This window comes from Lissotriton vulgaris, chromosome 4_1 (assembly GCF_964263255.1).
Source record: "Lissotriton vulgaris chromosome 4_1, aLisVul1.2, whole genome shotgun sequence".
Lineage (NCBI taxonomy): Eukaryota > Metazoa > Chordata > Amphibia > Caudata > Salamandridae > Lissotriton > Lissotriton vulgaris.
In genome coordinates, this window is record NC_141691.1 from 1,777,298,490 (window position 1) to 1,777,322,022 (window position 23,533).

The following is a 23,533-nucleotide window of genomic DNA, read 5'->3' on the forward strand; positions in this document are numbered from 1 at the left end:
ATATTCGCCTCCACCTGGGGAAACAACTGTTATTTTGCATAGTATAGCTCCTACGCTTAAGTGTTTGCACTCTGGTACACAAAAGGGTTCCCTTCCCATGTCATAACAGTTTTATAGAACCAGAGGGGAGATATGACATTGTCTCCGGCATATTAGCATGCAGGGAAGTCCTTACAATCAGTGTTTATGCTCCTAACATAGACTCACCCACCTTATTTAATGACCGCTCTGTGACAATGGGGAATGCGGAGGCTGACCTGGAATTGATGGGGACAACCTAAATATTGTGAATAACTCTGTCATAGACCGTATCAGTGTGGGTGCCAGCAGTAAACCCTGCTCCTTACGTGTACTACAGGATATGATAGATACTTATCAGCTATCAGACATATGGTGCTTTCACCACACAACAACAATGGACAACACATTTTACTCTGCTCCCCATAATGGCTGGATTTGAATAATTTATTGATTATTATCCCAAAATGAGCTTTTATGGATGGATGACAAATAGCATTTACCTCGTACCTTGTCCGACCACTCCCCAGTTAAGTTGGTATTGAAAATCTTATATAAGGGTGGGCTAATTGGGCAATGGTGATTCCCTGAAAATGCTCTGCATGATGCCATATTTTGTTCAGAGTAATTGGACACCATAACTGAATACCACACATGCCACTTTATGGGTGGCCTATATTTGTGGCATATGCATTGCCAAACATTCAGGAGTAAGTAAGTAAGTTTGGAGATTTATATAGCACAGCTTCTCAGCCTTGAGGGTATCCAGACATTGTCTATGGGCATGGGTAGATTAAGTGATTTCCCCAGAATCACAGGACGTTGAGTCAATGCCGAGACTCAAAACAAGATCCCCAGCTCCTGAGGCAGCATCCCTGACTGCTGTACCCCATCCTCTCCTCAAAATCATTTGCAATGATTTAGCCGATGTAGAATGAGAATTATTGGATATTGACTGGGAATCCACTAGGGAGATATATGACAACCATCTATTACTGGCGATTGGTTCGTCTAGAAGAATTATTAGAACTGGCTGAGTGCAAGGTGGCCTAACTTGGAAAGTACATGCATGTGGGAAGGTATGGAGAAAGTGAGAGACCTGGTTGCACTCTAGCCAGATTAATATGCTTAATATATATAGCAGCTATGTGACAGAACTCCTTATTGATGAGGGGGTTCAATGTTTCTGACAGCTCTCGCGGAGCCAAAACATTTATGAAATATTTCCAACAACTGTACACTATGGTGCCCATTAGGATGGTAGGCGGATTGCCCCCGCCAGCATGGTGGGGGCAATCCGCCCGCCATCCGCACCTAAATCTCCCCCGCCATATTAGGATGGCGGGGGGACCGCGGCGGATGGAAAGACAGTCCGACCGGGGCGGAAAAGGTTTAATATGGTGGCGGTGTCTATCAGGCCCCCAGATAGAAGGAGAGGTGGGGGTACCCCCCTGCATTTACATAAACAAAGCGGCAGGCACCGCGTGGTGCCTGACGCTTTGTCTATGCAAATGCATTTATGCATTTTTAGCATTGTGGCGGGCGGTGCAGAGAGCACCGTCTGCCACAATGCTAAAAAATGCACATCCTAATGCCCCCAACGGGACCCCTGCCCTTATGGCGGGCGGTCCCTTTTTCCGATGGGATGGCAGGAGGACTTTGGGGGCCTATGTGAGATATTTATGACCACGATGCTATTACTGCTTACTTAGCAGAGGTGGCAATAATGTGGCTGACGAATGGCTCCTACCCTTAGAGAGGGAAACAACCAGTACAACACATGTGTTACATGCATTCCATTACCCCGCATGTCGTTACAACGTGAAAGGCCTGCTGCAAGGGGTAGAAGGTGTTGGATTTCACTCCAACACCTTCCCTACTGTTGCACACACTAGAGTTGGAATAGTTAATTATACTATTCCAACTTCCAGCGCACCCCAGACAGCAAGTCGGGGTAAAGGTATGTGTTGTCATGGTATGCAAAGTAATGGCATGTGTTGTAACTGCATACAACCCTTAGAGAAGCAGTAATCACTTTGGGGCAGATTTACAATAACTGGCGCATCCCCAGGGATGCACCAGTTATTGTGCGTCGCAGCTCCGCCACCCATGGTGCACTGCATTTACAATGCGGCGCACCATGGGGCAAAAACGGCACAGATGCGTGACGCATCTGTGCCGTAAAGGCGGCGCATTGCTGGAGTTGCGTTGCAAGTCCAACGCAGCTCCAGCAAGGCTCGGGAGTGCCCTATCTGTCCAATGCTGCGCCAAGACTTACGTCTGCTTCAAGCAGGCGCAGGGTTTTGATGCAGCATGGGCCTAAAAGTGACTGAGTGAAATCTTGAAGATTTCACTCAGCCACTTTTGCGAGGCGCACCTGCCCCGGAACGCCCACCCTGCGCCGGAACGCCCACATGTGGCGCAGGGCTTTACAACGTGATGCATCTGCCTAGATGCGTTACGTTGTAAGTAGGTCGCAGGGATGCGCCACGTTTACGCCGCCGTTGCGTGACGCAAACGTGGCGCAAGTCCAACATAAATCTGCCCCTTTGTTGTTTAAGCTTGGCAAGCCATCACATCTCTGCACATCATACAGGCCCCTGACCCTTCTTGATTACTGTAATAAAATATTAGCCAAAATGATTGCTGCAAGACTCTCATTGATGGAACAAATCATCTCCCCTATACAAACACGTCTTGTACCATGTTGGTCCACTACTCTCAATCGCCATTGAGTTGGGTAACTAAATATCTGTTATTCAGAGCCAAGAGGCCTAAAGGTGAACGTACATTTACAAGTACTTATGTTATGTTTTGTTATGTTATGTTATTTTCACTGAGCTGAACCACATCTCCCCAACAATCCCAGCTGTGTTTGCCCTTCTAGGCACAGAGAAGGCATTTGATTAGCTGGAGTAGCCATTCCTAAGGGTGACCCTAACCAAACTGGGACACACTCAGGGCTTTTTCAACCACATCATGCTCTTATACACAGAGCCTGCTGCTAGACTGTTGGTGAATGGGTCCCCCCACATTTCTTGGTGACTAGGGGGAGGCGCTAGCGCTGACCCCTGTCACTCTTGCTCTTCATCATCGCACTGGACCATCTGGTACGGCAACTTCAAGAGTGTCATTTGCATTGCCTTCTGCAGTTTCAACATGGTCCACTTTTAATATCCATGTGTGCGAACAATATTGTATTATTTATCAGAGATCCCACCACCCATCTACCCCTCTTATCCGAGAAATTATTAGATTTGGATGCCTTTCTGGGCTCTCTATTAATTGAACAAATCAAAGCTCTTTCCACTGACAGACGCCACAGTACTCTGTGAGTTGGAGAATCCCCTAACCTGGGGGTCGATTAGGATTGCGGATTTTCTGCATCCTCTGGGCAATGCATGCGCTTTTAACATTGAGGCGGGTGCAGCTTCAAGCCGCACCGCCGCAATGTTAAAAATAGAGGATGTGACCGCCAGGGTGGTGGTCACATCCTAATTGCACAGGAGGGAACGCCGCAGGACATGCAGACGTTCCCTCCTACTCAGGGCTCGCGGGCGGATGCAAGTCCGTCCGTGATCGTAATGTGCCCCCTAGTGTGATGACTCCCCCAAATACTTAGGTATAATCTTGCATAGACAGAAAGAAACACCTGAACTATGGTCCTGCAGTCGACAAGCTCATCACTCAGGTCGAATGCTGAATCTGGCTACTGTTGTAAATGGCTGGATATATTGCCACTATAAAATTGGTTGTCCTCCGAAGTTTTTATATTTGTTTTTAAACATCCCATTCCATCTCACAAATGGCTTCTTTGCTACCATGTAAGGTTTCCTACTTCTACTTTTCTGGGCAAGTAAGTGACCCATGATCCGGTGAAATACTATGACACTCTCATTTGAAAGAGGAGGCTTTGGGGTACTGGATTTCCAGCTCTATTATCTGGTGGCACAATGTCACTTTTCCTATTACTGATACCCACATACCATATTTGGGGCTGGATAGGACCAGTCAGTGTGCAGTCCTCTCTCAGCTATTCTGACAATGGACCTCACAAAGGACCCCCACAGACATCCAAATGCTATGCACCAAGAGTTGAGCGTGGACTAAACTTTGCAGATACTTGTGGGTGGGTTGCTCTACTTTACCTGATTTGCCTATTCTACATAACTCTTGGTTGCCCTTGGTCCAAGAATGGCTGGTACAATGCACTTTTAGGACACACCACAGAAGTACCATGGTAGGCCTTTGGTAATGTTATTACGCATGACACTCTGACGGCCTCTAGGGTGTCCACCAACATGGACCACTTTGTTTTCAGACGTTTACCTGGCATTTTGTCCAACAGTTTACCATCATATCCAGTAGAGCCTGACGACTTCCTCCCACTGACATTAGTGATCACTTCCACTGATAGGACTCAAATAATTTTCCAGCTTTACCAATCCAGCCTAGCATTGAAATTGGTGGGCACTGAGGGAGCCTGGGTGGCTTGGGAGCGTTTCCTCAGACAATCCATTCCAGACAAACTCTCGTATTTCTGTTGCGCACAAACAAAACTTATCTCTCCCAACCACAGGCATAACCTACTTCATTATATGTTCCTCCACCACACATACAACTCTGCAAGGTTAGGCAAAGATCGACCCCTCACACTCGCCTTTACTATCCGAAATGTGGTGTTGATCAACTCAATTCTGTTGCACCTTGCATGGACATGCCCTGGTATCCAAATCTACTGGGTGCAGATCCTCTCTTTACTCTCATGACAGAGCTCTCTGTTGACCCAGACCCCTTAAAGGCCCTGCAGTGGGTATGGCAAGCCCCTCTCATCTAGTATTAGAAACTTTGCTGCCATTACAATGTTGTTAGCCAAACACTGGATAGCCGTATACTGGGATGGCACCAGAACCCCTACCACCCACACCACAGATGAATGGTTAAAGGACATGATTTATTGTGACTCTACCAGTTAGGTTTACACTATGCTACAACCACCAGCCTCCAGGCTCAAAGATATTTGGCAACCATTTTATGACTATTTGCTAACTCTAGGCAATGAAGCTCCCGCATGGAGACACTGGCCCATGCCTATGGCCCACACCATACATCACAGGGGACTGATCTCTATAATTGGCACGTGAAGATTCTGCCCCCATATTCCTCCATTTTTGGTTTTATTATTTTGATGATGATCCTATGGCTACTTGCATATCTTGTAGTTATCTTATTCTTCTATGATTGCAGGTGTGCCATGCGTGTACAAGTATCTTGATTTTTGTTTGTTTTTGAAAAAAAGGAAAATAACGTTTTTTTTTAAAGTTATCAAGTTCTTAATGGTATCCAATCCACCCGACTAAGATAGATGAAATGGCAATCAAAATTTGTTTATGGAATTTTATTTATTTTTGCAAGAAGCCAAATTACTTTTTGATATTTGTGGCAAACCATACAACCACAATAATGTCCTAGCAGAACTTCATTGAAAATGGGAATCATTAATCATATTTGAAAAACAGAACTTTTTAAGGGAGACGGCTTCAATTTTTAGTAAAATTCGAATTTTAAGCAGACACTTTGAAATATGATTGAGTTTAATTAAAGAAAAATCATAAAGGTTTCAGGGTATGGCATATATAAGAAAAGTAAGTTGAAATTTGAACTTCTTTCCCCATAAAGATTATTCTATCAACAGAGGTATTGTTTTTAGTTTTTCTAGAAACAGTTCAAAGCAGTGGATAAGCGACAACACTATTCGATTTATGCTCCAATCTAAAAACGAGTGAAAAGGGCAAATTTATAAAAGCGATGGCACTTGGATTAATATATGAAATGTGTATTGTAGGAAAGAGGGTTATTTATTGAGGAGGATGTGTGTCAAGTAATAACTCCTCAAAAGTGTCAGTTCAAGCAAAAATGTCACTAAATAAAACTGCCATTATAAATAATGGGGTAATCCCAAAGGGTCCCTGGACCTGAGTATCAGTTATTATAAAGAAACAATGGTCCTGGACCAGTTATTCAAGGAAGAGTTAGATTAACAGAATTATCAATTTATTTGAGCTTACATTAAGCAGCACAAAAACATCTGTAAATCATGAAAATAATTAAAACAAACAGATATGCAGAAAAACCACTAAGTATTATTACAATATATGTATTTAGTCATTTAAAGGAACAATCACTAGAGGGTCAAGAAGGTGGAGAATGTTCTAGGGAACGTGTGAAAAAGAGTGCTCAAGTGTATATATAGAAGTTACGAGAACTCAAAGTGTGTAGAAAAGTAAAGGGCATATATTTACAAGACTGTACAGAACTGATATCCAATAAACAGTTAGATGCAACCTGGCCACATGCAAATTATTCATTTAAATTATATTTTCTAAAGTTGTACGGAGAGTTTCCTTAAGACTGTAAACAGGGATAATGGGGAAGGGGAAATTTGTCCAGGTGCAGTGTGCTGGGTAGCGTCGACGTTTCGATCTGGCTTATCGGCAACCGATGGACTTTAATAACTCTGCCATGCGGATTTTCCTGAGGACAAGAGGACAGGTTCTTACACGTTCCCTAGAACATTCTCCTACCTTCTTGACTCTCTAGTGATTGTTCCTTTAAATGACTAAATAAATATATTGTAATAATGCTTAGTGTTTTTTCTGTATATCTGTTTGTTTTAATTATTTGCACTATTTAAAGATGTTTGTGAGCTGATTAATGTAAGCTCAAACAAATTGATCATTCTGGTAATCTAACTCTTCCTTGAATAACTGGTCCAGGACCATTGTTTCTTTATAATAACTGAATAAAATTGGGCTCAACATCCTGGTAACTATGGCACAGATCAGCCAGGATGAACTTAGAGAAAACATGTAAAGAAATTATCAGTATAAACGATTAAAACATCAAATCACATGTGTAAGAATTTGGGTTATTTCTTGTTTAGGATGTGAGGCCTGTGCAATTAATAGGTCAATAACTTCCTCTTTCTGGAAACCAAGAACCCTACTGTAGCACTAGATACTCTCAGGGTAGTGAATCAGAACAGACCTATTCTGGGGAGATGGTGTTGGTTAGCAATCACCATTTGCCGGTACGAATCACTGACATAATATCGATTACACAAATATAGACATACAAAAATATCAAGAGTAAAATATCGACTACAAAAATATCGAATTCCTATCTACAAACATGTAAGTACAAAAATATTGAATCAAAAATATTGTTTAAAAATAATATAGATAGTAAAAATATCGAATTTTGTAAATGTCTTAAAAGTAATTTAAAATAAATAAAATATTAAAAATAATTAACTAAAAAATACTTAAATAACCTTAAAACTATAAAATAATTAATTTAAGCTAAAAAAACATACAATTTTATTTTTTAAAACATATATATATATATTCACTGAAAAAACCATAGGTTATAGACCATATATAGTTAGGAATTAGCATTTACAAAACCTTAAAAATTCACTGAAAAAAACATAGGTTATAGACCATATATAGTAAGGGATTAGTATTTACAAAACCTTATTTTACTCGCACCTTTTTTCCTCACTCTGACTTTCATTTTTATGAGAGAAAGACCTTTTTTGAATACCATAGAAATGGCTTCATTGATTGCTGCAGCTGGTGGACCCCCACCACCACCACAACCTCCTAGGAAGAGAGGACCACCTCCTCAGGTCATCCTACAACAAGAGGAGGAAGAAGAGGAAGAAGAGGAAGAGGAGCAAGGGACAGGGAGGTGTTTACCTGAACAGCCAAGGAGGTCCCATGTTAAAGAAAGTTATATTTGGCAATTTTTTTCATTTCCCCCAGAACAAAAAAGGTAAATGCCTGGTATGTTACCTGCCTGATTTGTAAAAATGAACTGTCCAGAGGAACAGAAAAGAAATACAGTTATGGTAATTATACCATGCATCGCCATATGGAAAGGTGGCACCCTATAAATTACAGTGCTGCACAAGTACGTGATCTGGTGGATAACCCCCGACCTGTGGCCAGTACATCCACCAATGAAGAGGCAGTGACAGGACCAGAGGCGAGGGAGATGGTCCCAAATATCCAAATTAAATTTGGCAATCTGAAGCACGTATGCATTTTTTGTGGCCAACCTATTTGCTTCAGAGAGAGCAGCACAAATTTAATTAATAAAGCAATTGACAATCACAAATGTGCAAAACGCCCCAGAAAATAAATTATCTTTTTTTTTTGTTGCTCCTGTTGAGCCCTTCATAATGAATCATTTTTGTTTCTCCCCCAATCAAAAAAAACAAAAAAAATATAAAACCGTTTAAAAAAAATAAAATAAAAAAATGTTCAGAAAAATAATAAAAAAAATATAAAACAACAAAAGTAATAAAAAAAAAAGTTCTTTTCAGAACTACCTCCCCTTTATAAGAATTTGCTAGAATGTTTAGCACTCTGACAACCTCTATTTCTTTTGGTTCGCTTCCCGGTTCGCGCGCAGGTACGCAAACCGGAAGCGAACTCAAAATTATTATTTTTTTTTTAAAAAGAAGAGTAAGTAAACTGAGAGTAATGTTAAAAGAAAGACAGTTAGAGGAAGTAACACAGAGATACTGTTTAAAGAGGGACTGAGAACAGGAGTGGAAAGAGTAGAGTAAAAAAAGTAATACAAAAAGGAATGAGGGAAGTAGCAAAGGCAGGAAACTGAGGGTTAAAGAAATGAAGCAGTGGAACTAATAAAAGTTAAATGTAAAAGAGATGTAACAGAATGAGTACTAAACACTTACCTTATAATTATCGTTAACTTAGTCACGTGTTATTTTTATACTTTCAATCTGTGAATGAGAGAACAAAACTTTAAAATTGATAGAAAGTAGTAAAAGATGAGTGAGCATGAGACAAGATGAGTACATATTAAAAATCACAATTCAAAGTACAGAATTAATTATACATATTAAATGGTTTATTTTTGCTGTTCTCGGAATATATCAAATTTCACTGAAAACAGTGAGTTGAAGGTATTCATCATATAACAGCGGGGGAAAAAAACCACAATCAAAATGATTGTGTTTAAAAAACCCATATGATATAATCAATCAGAAATCAGAACTCCTCAAAAGTAACTTACTTTCCATGACGTCAAAGGATGTCCTGTGAACAGCTTATACTCTGTTGTGCTGTTATTATTTTCTGCCTGCCACTTTCTGAAAGATAAGCTCTATCGTTTTAAGAAAAATGAGACATACAAAGCAATTTAAAACAGCACACTAAATTACAACAACACCTAGAATCATTATAATCCAGTTACCTACCCTAAATTCTCACTTCTGAAAACAAGTCAAAAGGCAACATTGCTTCATAGTCAAAATTCTAATCATTGCCGAAAGACCAGCCTTTTTTAAATTTCGAATAAACTGTGTAATATCTTGAAGTTGTTAAAGGACCATCATGTCATATAATAGCCGCAGTTACAAATGTTCTTCCTGAAATCGACGACTGTGCAGCCAAAACATTTTTAATTAGACTTGACAACTTATTTACATCCGGTTTATATTGTTGGAATTGTAAAATGACATTTCACCGATAAGTTTCTATAAATAATGTAGACAGCATTACAGACTTACATCACCTCTACTCCTTCTTTTGATCTGCTGCTTGAATTAGCTTATTAAAAAAAACAGTTTTCGCTCTGTGCTACACTTATCCACAAGGCTATATAGTGTAGGAGCTATTAGAACCTCTTGAAATTCCTCAGAACAAATCCCGAGATTCCTTTCCTAAAATTTTGGTTGTAAGAACACCAGGTAAGAATTTTGAAGGTGAAAAGGCAATCTTTTTTTGAAAGTTAAAACAGAATCATTGCAGAATGACCAGCCATTTCCAGACTTCAAATATGTTGTGTAATGTCCTGATGTTGTTGAAGGACCCTCATTATATATAATTGCTGCAGTTAGAAAAGTCCTTCCTGATATTGACAACTGAGAAGCCACAAAATTTTTAATTAAAGTTGTCAATTTTGTTCCATCAGGCCTACATCGTTGGAACATTAAAATGACATACTGGCCATATCTTCGTATAAATAATGTGGACAGCATTGCAGACTTACATTGGCTACACTCCATGTTTTGATCGACTGCTTTTACTAGCTTATTAAAGGATACTGATTTAGTGTCTGGCAAGGTTAAATATATAAATCTTTCTGAGTCTACACTAGTAATACTTGATAACGTACAAATCTCGCAGTCATGCTGCCATTGATAAGAAAGGCCAAACAGATGATCTACATCTACACCTTCATCTTGCAATACATTAAGCATATACATTAAAAACTCCTGACAATCTTGCTGAATATTTTGAGAGAATTGTGTTTGACCTGAACATTCGTCTAACAGATTTCGAATTTCAGACACACTTTCTACTCTTGTTCTATCAGCACTACATTTCTCTAACACAGAATTCAACAAACAGCAAAAACTTTGATCCGAATTGATCACAATCTGTTCTTTTAAAGTTTCTAGAGAAAAGACAACATTAACCACTACATTAGCATTGCAGTTCACACCAGAACTATTTTCAAATTGAAAACCAACAACATCTTCAACAGAATTCCTTTTCTTTCTGCTTACAATTTTGGGTTCATCGACTTTTGGTCTTTTTTCTACAACCTCCCTACTATTAGTGACATTTCTTCGTTTCCGGCCTACCACACATTTCTCAAACAAAGGATATTGAGGCAAATGTGGCGCATACTCTCTTCTTAACCTATTGTATTCCATAACACAATCTAGATACGCACAAATGTTTGTGACATCACACTCAATCAAGTACAAACCCGATAAAGTTCTGACTCGTGACAATGCTACATAAGCCATACCCTCCTTGAACACAGAACTGCCAATATTCACCAAAGTACTGTCTACACTTAAACCTTGTGATTTATGGATTGTCACCGCATATGCCAAGCAAACAGGAAATTGCTTACGGCGAACATATAAGTCTTTTACAAGCAGAAACCTAGCTGTGCAACGACCAATTAGCTGTACTTCCTCAATGCCATCATATTTAATTTTTAAAAGTTCAATTCCATCCCTATTTCTGTATTTCTCAAAATCAACAACATTACCCATTGATCCATTTACCAGACTTCTTTCAACATGTAAATTTCTTCTCAAAATGGTACGGCAATTTAAGCACACATTCAGAGTCTTTTCAAAACCAGCAGTTTTAGATATAGTCTTCTCTAATGAATCCAATTTAGATTTCAAATTCTCAGACAAAACAATTGTTGCACCCATATGCTCTATTCTGTCAATAGCTTCCAGTTTCACAATCTCTTGGTTCTCTAAATTCAACATTTTGTTGTTGAAGATGGAACATTCTGCAAGAGTTGGCATCAAACATATTCCAGATTTCTTCTCAGTAATTTTATGAAAAATATTCTCTGGCAGAACGTCTTCTTCTGGAAACAAATTTGACAGTAATCGTGCATGTAAAGCTTCTTTCCCACGCTCAGTCACTTTCCCGATTCTAACATCTTGTAGAATATTCTTGTAATCTTCATCCTTCGCCTGACGCATATTTTCACGAAGCTCAGCATAACTGAAGTTTAACCATATGTTAACGTTGCCAATGCACCCTAGGCACTTCCTGGTATCTTCATGCGTAAGCAGTTTAAACACTGGTTGTCCTTTCACTGGTGTCAGCTGCAGAAGATCACCGAAAACAATGATGTGTTTGCCACCAAATAACACATCATACTCTGTTTTAAGGCAAGCATGACATTGAAAACCATGCTTACTTCGTCAATGATAAGAAGTTTCATCTTCTTCAGGACTCTAGATACTTCACAACAAGCATCTCCTGATAACTTGTGATATTGTAATTTGTTATCATGCTCCACTGGCAGCATCAGTAGCCGATGCAAAGTAATACCTTTAATGTTATGTGCTGCCAGACCAGTTGGAGCGGTGACAACACAAGACAGCGATGGCTCAGTCCTTTTCTGCAAATAACATGAAATTGCTTTAATGAGGAAACTTTTTCCAGTTCCTGCTTCTCCACTCACGTACAATCGAATAGGCTTCAACGACGTACATGAGCACTGTTTCTTCTCATGACTTAATCCATGATCAATTTGGTTGGTAACTTCATCATATATTTTCCTCTGCTCAACGTTAAGTTGTCTTTCTAAATCTTCTAAGTTAACCACATCCTCCTGAGCATGTGCCATGGCTCTTTCCACTTCAATCATGGCAGTGGCAGCTTCATTTTCAATAACTGGTCCTCCTAGTGGATCCTGACTCAATGAAACAGAACTCTGACTGTCCTGAGAACTGTCTCTAGCAATCTCGGCTGCTATTGTTGCTTCCTGCTCGATTTCTGCATTCAACATTTCTAGATATTTTGGGAAAACAGGACATTCTATGGACTCCTTGGCTGCATTGAAAGAGTCTTCGTAACAGAGGAAATCTCCAAGCAGTTCCTCTTCTGCACGCCAAGGCTTAAAAAGTTGCAAAAGAGCTAAATAGAAAAACTCTTTTCTTTCTGGAGATTCGCAATCCAATTTGCGATGATTTACCAATAGACATTTTTTTTGCTTGACCAGACATCCCTTACTTCCAATTACAGCATACACTCCTTTATCAATATCTTCTGTGATGTTCCTCTTGAAAATGTAATTTTGTAGAACCTCATACAGACAAACATTCTCCAAGTGACTGCTTCCATATGGATAATATGTATCCAACATGTTGGTCTTCAAAATATCTGTACTGCTTGGCTCCTTCTCTGCCAAATACTCAATTTCCCGTACAGGTTTGAGACCTCGATTACGCGTTGCAGCAAGACCAAGACTCGCCCAAATGATACTCCTAGATTTGGCATAGAGACTTGCTGAAGATAACCGGTCAGAACATTCATAAGCTCTGATTTCTCGATGCGACAACATATTCAGACTGAAACTGTACAACTTCTTACTGAGGCTCTTTTCATGGGAAATGTCCTCCCACATATCCTTGAGTTCTCTCTTTTCTTTTTTTGTGATGTAAGACGTCACATACCGAGCCACAGCCATACAGTTGTCAGCCACAAACTGTATATCCATGTTAGCATTCCACATGGACAAAATCACTCGGTTGTAGTCATTGATGTTCTTGGACTCTTCGTTTCTCTTCAAATTGTATGTATTTATGGGTGATTTCCTTGTCACATTATGTCGCAGCGAAGACATCAAATTGTTCACTCTTCCTTTAGATATCACCAATCGTGGAAATCCAAAACGACATTTTGTGTAGTACTTGTTCTTGTTTCTGAATTTACGACGACAGTACTTTCCACAACGATGGCTTTGAAATCGTAAAACTTGTTCTCTTAGACTTTTGTCTTCCTTTGTCTTTGGAACAGCACATGTAGAATACTGTTCTATGAAATTCATCACTAAGTCATCCGGATCTGTTCCAAATTTGGGTGCATCTTTGATCCATAGCAGCATATGTATATGAGGAGCACCTCGTGCTTGATACTCCTTTCTCCAGAAGAAATCCAACACCTCTCCAAGAGGTGGATTTTTCTTGTTCGTGATGAAAGACATCATAGCTTCAAATCTATGATTGAAGTACCTGCATACATTCACTGGATCCAAAGAGCACAGTTCTCCGGGTGTCTTGAATTCAATATTTTCAATGTTTCCATTTGCCTCTCGTAGAAATTCAAGTAAGTCTTCCCAGCCATACTCAGCACAGCTGAGAGTGAGGAACCATGTGGGAGTTCCTAAGTTCCTCAGCATATATTTTAAGTCACCGTGATGACGGTACCAATACTCATTAGTACCACGCTGACATGCCATCAGATTAATCAGGTGAGAATCCAAAATACTGTCTTGCACATTGACTTTATCCATAAAGTCCCATGCTGAGATATTTTGCAGTTATAAACCACTTTTCAGGATGTGGTTCACTGCATAAGACAGTCCAGACAGATCACTTTCAAACAGTAGATGAAACAAATAGGGAATGCATTGACGAAACCTAGGATCTTCTGCATACAATCGTAAAGTCCGGTATTCAGAAGCAGGAATTTGATCAGGTCGCTCATCATATCGTCCTCCTCGACCTGTGGGAAATAACTGTGGAAAACACCGAGCTTCCAAACTTTCCTCCCAAACACTAAAGGGACTCCCTTTGGCTTGTTTCATTTGAAACAACTCAATAGCATTCCCCATGACTTCCTTGGAATGCAAAGGATGAACACTATAATGTTCATATATTTCTTCATTTTTAGAGGCTTCTACTTTCTCAATTTGTCCAGCACACAATTCACTGTCTTCTTCTTCACTTACTTCCTCTTCTGCTACACATACATTCTTGTAGTACTCATTGTTTTTTATCAAATACAATGTTGCCTTTTTGACTTTCCTAACATCCACTACATCTTGCCAGATTTTCTTACTCTTTGTCGGAACACCATTAACTAGGATAACCAGAGGTTCCTCTTCCACTTTCTCTACTCCAATTGTATTAATGTTTTTCTTCAAATCTAAAGGCAAATAAACAACTCTTCCCTTTAATCCTCTCTGTAAATCTGATGGAGGCAATGTCCCTGTCTTTGGCTCCATTCGTACAATAGCCTGAAAGGGATGCACACTTTGAATCAAAATAGATTCATAAGTATTTAAATCCTTCAATTCAGAAGGAATGTTAACCAATTCCAGATTATTATGAACCGCTCTAGCAGGCATCCGGTTTTGGTTTAATTTGTTAAAACAATAAGTACACATACGTTGGTCCGATCCCAAATCAAAACAATTTTCTACCATCAAGTATGTAGCAAAATCCTTCCATTCACTATTGTTTTCCATTTCACTTTTTGCATATAAATCCACTAACTTAGTCTGATTCTTATAATAAGTCCGTCGACAACACACACATGTGAAATTAGGCCTCTCACTTGATTTCACCTGAAAGATGGAAATTTCCTTGTGAAACTTATCTATATTAGAAATCTGTACACTCTCTTCCACATTACCTTCTTCTACTGGGTCAATTTCAACATTGTTCTCTTTACTAGCAAAGTAAAAGAACTCAATTTCTTCACAAATATTCTTCACATGTAGTTCTGAACCATGCAAAAGAGCACTGCTCAATTGTTTAAGCATAATTGCTGGACTCTTAGCATAATACAACATTCTCACTAATTTCCTCACTTTATTATGATGCACTGCTAGCATCCTGAAATGATGAAAAACACTCTGGTGTACTCTACTGGAAAGACAAGCCAGGGAATGCTCATGCAAACCTGTTACTTCTCTCACTCTGCAAGGGTCTAATTCTTGCAACAACTTCATTTTCTGTTTTAAACTTTTCTTATTAAATGTACGTACAAAATCACAAAACAAATTGATGGAATCCTGTCGCACACTACAAATGCTACTACATTTCCAGGTGTAGACTGGTCCCTTACGACGTCTTCCTAAAATCTCATCACCTAACACCTCTTCTGCATCTGCAGACACAAGTTTTTCTTTTTCAACCGGACAACCATCTTTTACCTCATGTGCTCGACCACTGGTGTCAACTGCATGCACCAAATGATTGTCTTGAAAGTAACTCTCCTCATTAAAAAATGCCTCACAACTTGAACTATGCATCCATTCTCCTGAGAATACTTCACAAAAATTAGTACGATTAACTACTCTCTTCCATCTACTATTTGATTTGAAATCAGAAATTACCTTGTTTAGTTTCCTAATTCGATTGATTACCAAAATAAATAACTTTCGCTTAATTTCAAAAGCCTGATCAATAATTTTCTCTACATTTTTCTTTTTCTTATAAAATGTCACTTTCTGTTGGCCTTTCTTAAAAATTTTTAACAAATTGACAATTATCCTGTTGCGGAACATTCGCCTTTGAATGTCCCTGAATTGAATATCCCTTCTACTGCTATGCACAGACTTATCTCCTGCTCTAGCAGAAACTTTTTTTACGGGCCTTTCCTTTTCCTTTAAATTGTCTCTCTTCTTATGCACTAAAACATGTTCAATACTGGTATTTTTTTGTCTGAAAATTGTTTTTAAAAATGATTTTATTTTCTTACCCGGAGCTTTTTTGGCAAATTGATACGATTTCATATTACAGGACTGTTCCAAATCTTTACCAAGATGGAGTGTAAGTCGCTTTGCTTCTTTTAGTTTTCGCTGCCTTGAGGGCATTTTTAAAGTTTTCTAAAGATCTTCAGTTAAATCTGTGGAAAAATATTTAAAAAATTGATATTAACCACTATTACCAAACAGTAAACCAATAACAGAAGGCAAACAATTAACACACTAGATGTCAATTCCATCTACAGTAATTTAACAACATAGACAAAGGGGGCATATTTGGGGGAAATAAGTTAAAATTCCAAGAACACATAGGGTCGTATTTACAAGGCCCTTGCACCAGAAAGAAGTGACTTGAAATGGCCAAGCACACATGAGGGTGTATTTACAAGACCCTTGCATCAGGGGGAAGTGACTTACAATTACCAAGCACACATGAGGGCGTATTTACAAGGCCCTTGCACCACCATAAGGTGTGGCCTATGCAGAAGTATGCTGGATTGTCTGTCTGCCATGGTAAACCCAAGAAATATCTAGGAGCAAAAAGGCAGGTCTGGCAGTCGCAAAAGTTTGTTTGAGGTGAGGCCTACTCAGCGTTGCAGATGAAATTCTGGCTTATTGAAGAGTACAGAAGACATAATACATGTGCAGGCCAACAGATGAAGTGAGTCATGTCCACTGCACACTTCAACAAAGAACAGACCTCCTCTGTCTCCCTGGACAGGCCTAAACCTCATCAGCACAATGTGATTAGTAATGTTAGGAAACACAGGTGATGTAATTGAAAAACGTGCACCCTTGCACCAGGGGGAAATGACTTAAAATTACCAAGCAGACATGAGGGCATATTTACCACACCCATGCACCAGGAGGAAGTGAGTTAAAATTGCCAAGCACACATGAGGGCGTATTTAAAAGGCCCTTGCACCAGCAGAAAGTGACTTAAAATTGCCAAGCAGACATGACGGTGTATTTACCACACCCATGAACCAGGGAGAAGTGACTTAAAATTTCCAAGCAGACATGAGGGCGTATTTACCACACCCATGCACCAGGGGGAAGTGAGTCGAAATTGCCAAGCACACATGAAGACGTATTTACAAGGCCCTTGCACCAGAAAGAAGTAACTTGAAATGGCCAAGCACACATGAGGGTGTATTTACAAGACCCTTGCATCAGGGGGAAGTGACTTAAAATTACCAAGCACACATGAGGGTGTATTTACAAGGCCCTTGCACCACCATAAGGTGTGGCCTATGCAGAAGTATGCTGGATTGTTTGTCTGCCATGGTAAAACCAAGAAATATCTAGGAGCAAAAAGGCAGGTCTGGCAGTCACAAAAGTTTGTTTGAGGTGAGGCCTACTCAGCGTTGCAGATGAAATTTTGGCTTATTGAAGAGTACAGAAGACATAATACATGTGCAGGCCAACAGATGAAGTGAGTCATGTCCACTGCACACTTCAACAAAGACCAGACCTCCTCTGTCACCCTGGACAGGCCTAAACCTCATCAGCACAATGTGATTAGTAATGTTAGGAAACACAGGTGATGTAATTGAAAAACGTGCAAATATTTTTGCTCATTTCACAATCACATCACCTGTGTTTCCTCAGCTTAGGTATCTCATTGAGCAGATATAGTCTAGCATATCCAAGAGTACGCAGAAGGCGAGGACTGTATGTAGCAGTGCAATGTACATAATTCTCCTCCAATGACAATTACAGAAGCCTTAGCATATCCATTCCCCCTAAACAGTCCTAAATGTATATCATAATTATCATAGTGACTATGAAACTCTACCAGTACATATTGTGAAACCTAAATGACTTCAAGAAACGACTTTTTAAACCATCAAACAAGCAAATTATTCTCCCATATTCATGTTGAGAAATAAAATATTTATTTAAAAAAGCAAACCCCTTGGTGTCCTTCTCATAAATGTGAAAAGTATTTCTTTTTTAAAAAAAACAATTTTCTGGTCATAATTTCAAAACACAAAACAGCTCCTATGTACAAGCACACCCTAGCTGGCTTCCTTATTTTCTCCAATAAGCATACTAATCCACTTCTAAATTAAAGGAATCTTTTCTCACCTTAGCACGATTTTTAAACACATCATGTAAGGAAATTAGTCTCCCAGATTCCTGGGAGAAGTACCTTAAAATTGTCTAGCACACATGGAGGCGTATTTACAAGGCACATGCACCAGGGGAAAATGACTTAAATTTGCAAAGCACTCATGAGGGTGTATTTACAAGAACCTTGCACCACCTTTAAAGTCACTTTTAAAATGGAGAAAATGACGTGAATGTGTCTCATAAGCCTTGTAAATATGCCCCCATGTTGACTATGTAACTCTTGCAAAACATATTGTGAAACCTAAATGACTTCAAGAAACGAGTTTTTAAACCAAGAAACAAGCAAATAATTCTCCCATATTCATGTTGGAAAGTGAAATATTTATTTAAAAAAGCACACCCCATGTTATCGTTCTCATAAATGTAAAAAGCATGTCTTTTTCTTAAAAAACGATTTTCTGGTCATAATTTGAAAACACAGCACACCTCCTATGTACAAGCACACCCTGTCAGTACTAATACTTCCCATTATCTATAATTATAATTTGTAAAAGAAGCAAAATCTTTTTAAAAAAAATAATGAAAACACTTGACACAAAACAACATTTTAAATGTACAGCTAATTTCCTTATTTTCTCAATATACTATACTATTCTCTATCTAAATTAAATGATTTTTTTCTTACCTTAGCAAATGCTTTTTGAATTTCAAAACAGTCTCAGAAACACACCAATTTTTCTTTAGCAGAACAAAAGGTATGCACTCCAGAGGCTGGAACCAACAAAGGCACTGAAATGCTGAAATTCATCACACATATCTCTCATGTGACCCAATCAAAACTCTTCCCTCAATTTTTTCAAATCAACACCCTTCCCCCCCTGCCCTTTCTGGCCTTTTTCCATAGCAACTACCTCCTGCCAGACCTCTCATGTTTACAAGTTCACACAACAATGTTTCAAATGAACTCTGAACTCTCAGTACACCTGCTAATCCACTGCAATGTTTCTTAAAATCATGTTTTCTTAACCATTCAAATTACATGTTTCAAAGAACACATCCATGCACCCTAACTTTCTGTTTTCAGCAATGGAAATCCACCAATCACTGCTACTGAATCATTAGCACACAAACTCCACATTTTTTTCTTTACAAACTCCTACTGTTTCAACTGCCATTTCATTCCCACACTTCATCTGACTGCAGCAGAACCTCCTCTCGCCATGTTTTCTGTCTGGATTGTTGGACATAGTTACATTCACTGGGCTCACAGGTATGCTGAAAACAGAAATTTACACAACCTCAATTTACAAAATGTGGAAATCAAATGGATTGGCCAAAGAGGATTGAGATGTCACCAATTGATACCATTGGTGAAAACCTTTTTACATTTGCCAAACCCTGACCTCATAATAGTGCACTGTGGAGGAAATGATTTGGGCACTTTGTCTGGGGTAGGTCTGGAAATGCTCTTAAAGGACACCTTTAAGCAATTAATGGCACTTTTCCCTCAAACTGCCTTGGTATATTCCAATATATGCCAAAGACAGAAATGGAGGTGGTCCAATCAAATTTCTCCACAAATTGAGAAAGCGAGGAAGCATGTAAATAAGTCTGTTTCAGCTTATATGAGAGACCATGGAATGGGTGCCATCTACAACAATAACTTGCGTTATTACATGCAAGATATCTACAGAGGAGATGGTGTGCACTTCTCAGATGAGGGCAACAGAGTTTTCATACAAAATTTAAGACTGTGTATTGGTACCTACTTATAAGTACCTAGAACTTACAAAGAACCCAAAAGCTCTTTTCAGAGCTACCTTAACTATAATTACTCTTTTAAAATTTCGAATGTACCTTTTTTCACTAATTTTCACTTATGTTCGCTTCCCGGTTCGCTACCCGGTTCGCGTACCGGCAGCTAACCGCACGAAAAATTCAAAAAATTGGTTTTTTTTCCGACATATATGAGCCTCCTCAGCCACCCTCAGAAAACCTAGGGGGTCAGGATACATCTCCCGTGCCCCCTTATACTCATTTCCCCACATTGTTTTTCCGCCATCTTGTGATTAAATTCGACTGAAACACAAAATGGCGAACTCCAGTTACGCTACCGGTAAGCTACCCGGTTCGCGTACCGGGACGCGCCTCTATGGCGAAAAATCGCAAAAAAAAAATGTTTTTTATTTTTTGCCCCGCGGGGCACTTTAATATCCCCCTCATCAATCCTAGGGGGTCAGGAGGGGTCTACCTTGACCCCTTTCATTAAATTCCCCCTTCGTTTTTCTCCACCTCTTGTCTCTCGATCCTACCGAGAGACAAGATGGCGGCCGTTCCGGACTGTTTAGAATGTTGACAGACACCGGAGAGCCAATCAGTTTCGCTTCGCGAAGTTCCGTTACGCGTCAGGTACGCGAACCGGAGCGCTAACCGGAGCGCTGTCACAGATATATCTGTTTTTAAAAACATTAATTTCTCAAAATCCACTGGAGCACATATATTGAGACATAGCAAAGGCACGTCGGGCAAACCATATCTACAATTTTGCCAAGTTTCGTATAAATCCATTCAGCCGTTCGAGCTAAAAGTGATTCCAACCGCCCTATGGAAAAATGAATGGGAAAAACGTGTTTTGGGACCCCCCTTTTTTCTCGGCCCCCCCTTGAGGAAACCCCCCCAAATTTTCAGGGGCTACTCAGAAACAAAATGTGCCATTTTCCTGAAAATTTCAGCCAATTCCATCTAAAAACGCCAAAGTTATTCGACATAGAATTTTCAGAAATCCCATAGGAAAAAAATCCTAACTATATATACCTACTGGCGACCGCCAGTAGGTAATATATATATATATATATACTCTCCTCCAGTGCCGGTTAGTGCACCCTGGGCTGTCATGGAACGGTCCCGGATAGGCCACCGACAGGCCTTCAAATTATATCCAAATACCTCCTCCTTCCAGAAGTACACCAGGACACCCGGAATTTGTTTGCAGATTTTATTCGGCAGAATGAAAATAGTGCGACGCGTTTTGCCGATAAGGCTTGCTCACGCTTGTCCTGATTACAATGACGGCCATTTTTAAAGTGCTCAAAACACACCCCCAAGTGTATACATTACAGTATCATGGTAATGCGGGCAGCCATGTTAATAAGGATACTTGTACAATGTGTATATGGATTAAATCAAATTCCATTGTGTTGGTGTCATAATCACTCATTGCGATAGATATATATCGAAAATCAAAGCGCAATTATGTCAAACAATTTGAAGTATAAACATATTTCTTAATTTGTTGGACATGTTCTTAAATATCACAATTACTCAAGACAAGTGACATTCAAATCGATAATGTCTCAGTTGTGCCCGGGCTGTAATACAGTACTTGACAATTGTTTGGTATCATCAGTCGTGATCACGTGATGTATACCTACACGTTATCTCGATTCTCATTGGCTATTCAATCCCAAGCTCATAATATACTTAATATGATTGGTTCCTGTTGCTAAGATACAGATGTCAATAACATGCAATGACAACAGCGTACAATATTATTGCAATCTTTGTCAGTCCAGCCCAATAGGGTAAGTGTAGCATATAAAGCGGACATCAAACCACTTGCATTAATGTCACGTATCAGTTGGCAAAATCCTTGCCCCAGTGGGCTGAATTCATATACGTAAATTGCCGGGTTGGTAATTGGATAAGTTAATATTGCCGATATTAACAAATTCATGGAGTCCTTCCCCGCCCCAGTGAGCAAATCATGAACATAATTAGCACTTAGTGTCCCAACAAATTTGATGATATCATTCCGAAATTTCATTGTATCCACAAGTATCCCACCTTACCTGTGAATAAAATGAAAACATATTTAAAATTACAGACAGCGAATTATCTTATTAGATGATCTACATTTATACATATTTATTTTTCATACAGATGTACTGCCAGTTCCTCACTCGTATTGAGCCCTGCTGGAGTTAAACATTGAAAGTCAATTATATATTTGGACTCTAGTTTTCTCATAGAGAGTTCATGATTGCCCCCTCGAATTCCCCGATCAACACAGTCAATAACCACCATGCGTAATTTGGTCTCATCTTGCATGTGATATTCAAAAAAATGTCTTGCGACTGGATATTGTCTATTCAAATTCCTTATCGCTCTCAGATGTTCTAACACTCTCTTTTTGGCCTCGTGTTTGGTGCTACCCACATACCATTTATTGCATGGGCATATTAGTAAATAAATACTATATAATACATGTTAGTTTCTTTTTTATTGTGAATTCTCTAGATGTTCCCGGTATCGTTAAGTTAACACAGTCTATGCTAAACTTGCAAGCCTTGCATTTTCTGCAGCATATAAATCCCACATTCGTAGCATTCCCTGATTGACTTCTGTCTGTTACATAGTTTTGACTGAGCTCGTCCCGCAAGGATTTGCCCTTCCGGAACGTGATCTGGGGATTGTCACTCAAATACCTCTTCAGATGTTCGTCGGTATTAAGAACATGCCAATGTTTATTGAACACTTTTCTCACCTCTTGGGATTGTCCCGACAAGGTGGTGATAAATCTGATTGTTTCAGATTCTGTCTGGGGTTTCAATGTCTAACTCCAGCAGGGCTCAATACGAGTGAGGAACTGGCAGTACATCTGTATGAAGAATAAATATGTATAAATGTAGATCATCTAATAAGATAATTCGCTGTCTTTAATTTTAAATATGTTTTAATTTTATTCACAGGTAATATGGGATACTTCTGGATACAATGAAATTTCGGAATGATATCATCAAATTTGTTGGGACACTAAGTGCTAATTATGTTCATGATTTGCCCACTGGGGCGGGGAAGGACTCCATGAATTTGTTAATATCGGCAATATTAACTTATCCAATTACCAACCCGGCAATTAACGTATATGAATTCAGCCCACTGGGGCAAGGATTTTGCCAACTGATACGTGACATTAATGCAAGTGGTTTGATGTCCGCTTTATATGCTACACTTACCCTATTGGGCTGGACTGACAAAGATTGCAATAATATTGTACGCTGTTGTCATTGCATGTTATTGACATCTGTATCTTAGCAACAGGAACCAATCATATTAAGCATATTATGAGCTTGGGATTGAATAGCCAATAAGAATCGAGATAACGTGTAGGTATACATCACGTGATCGCGACTGATGATACCAAACAATTGTCGAGTACTGTATTACAGCCCGGGCACAACTGAGACATTATTAATTTGAATGTCACTTGTCTTGAGTAATTGTGATATTTAAGAACATGTCCAACAAATTAAGAAATATGCTTATACTTCAAATTGTTTGACATAATCGCGCTTTGATTTTC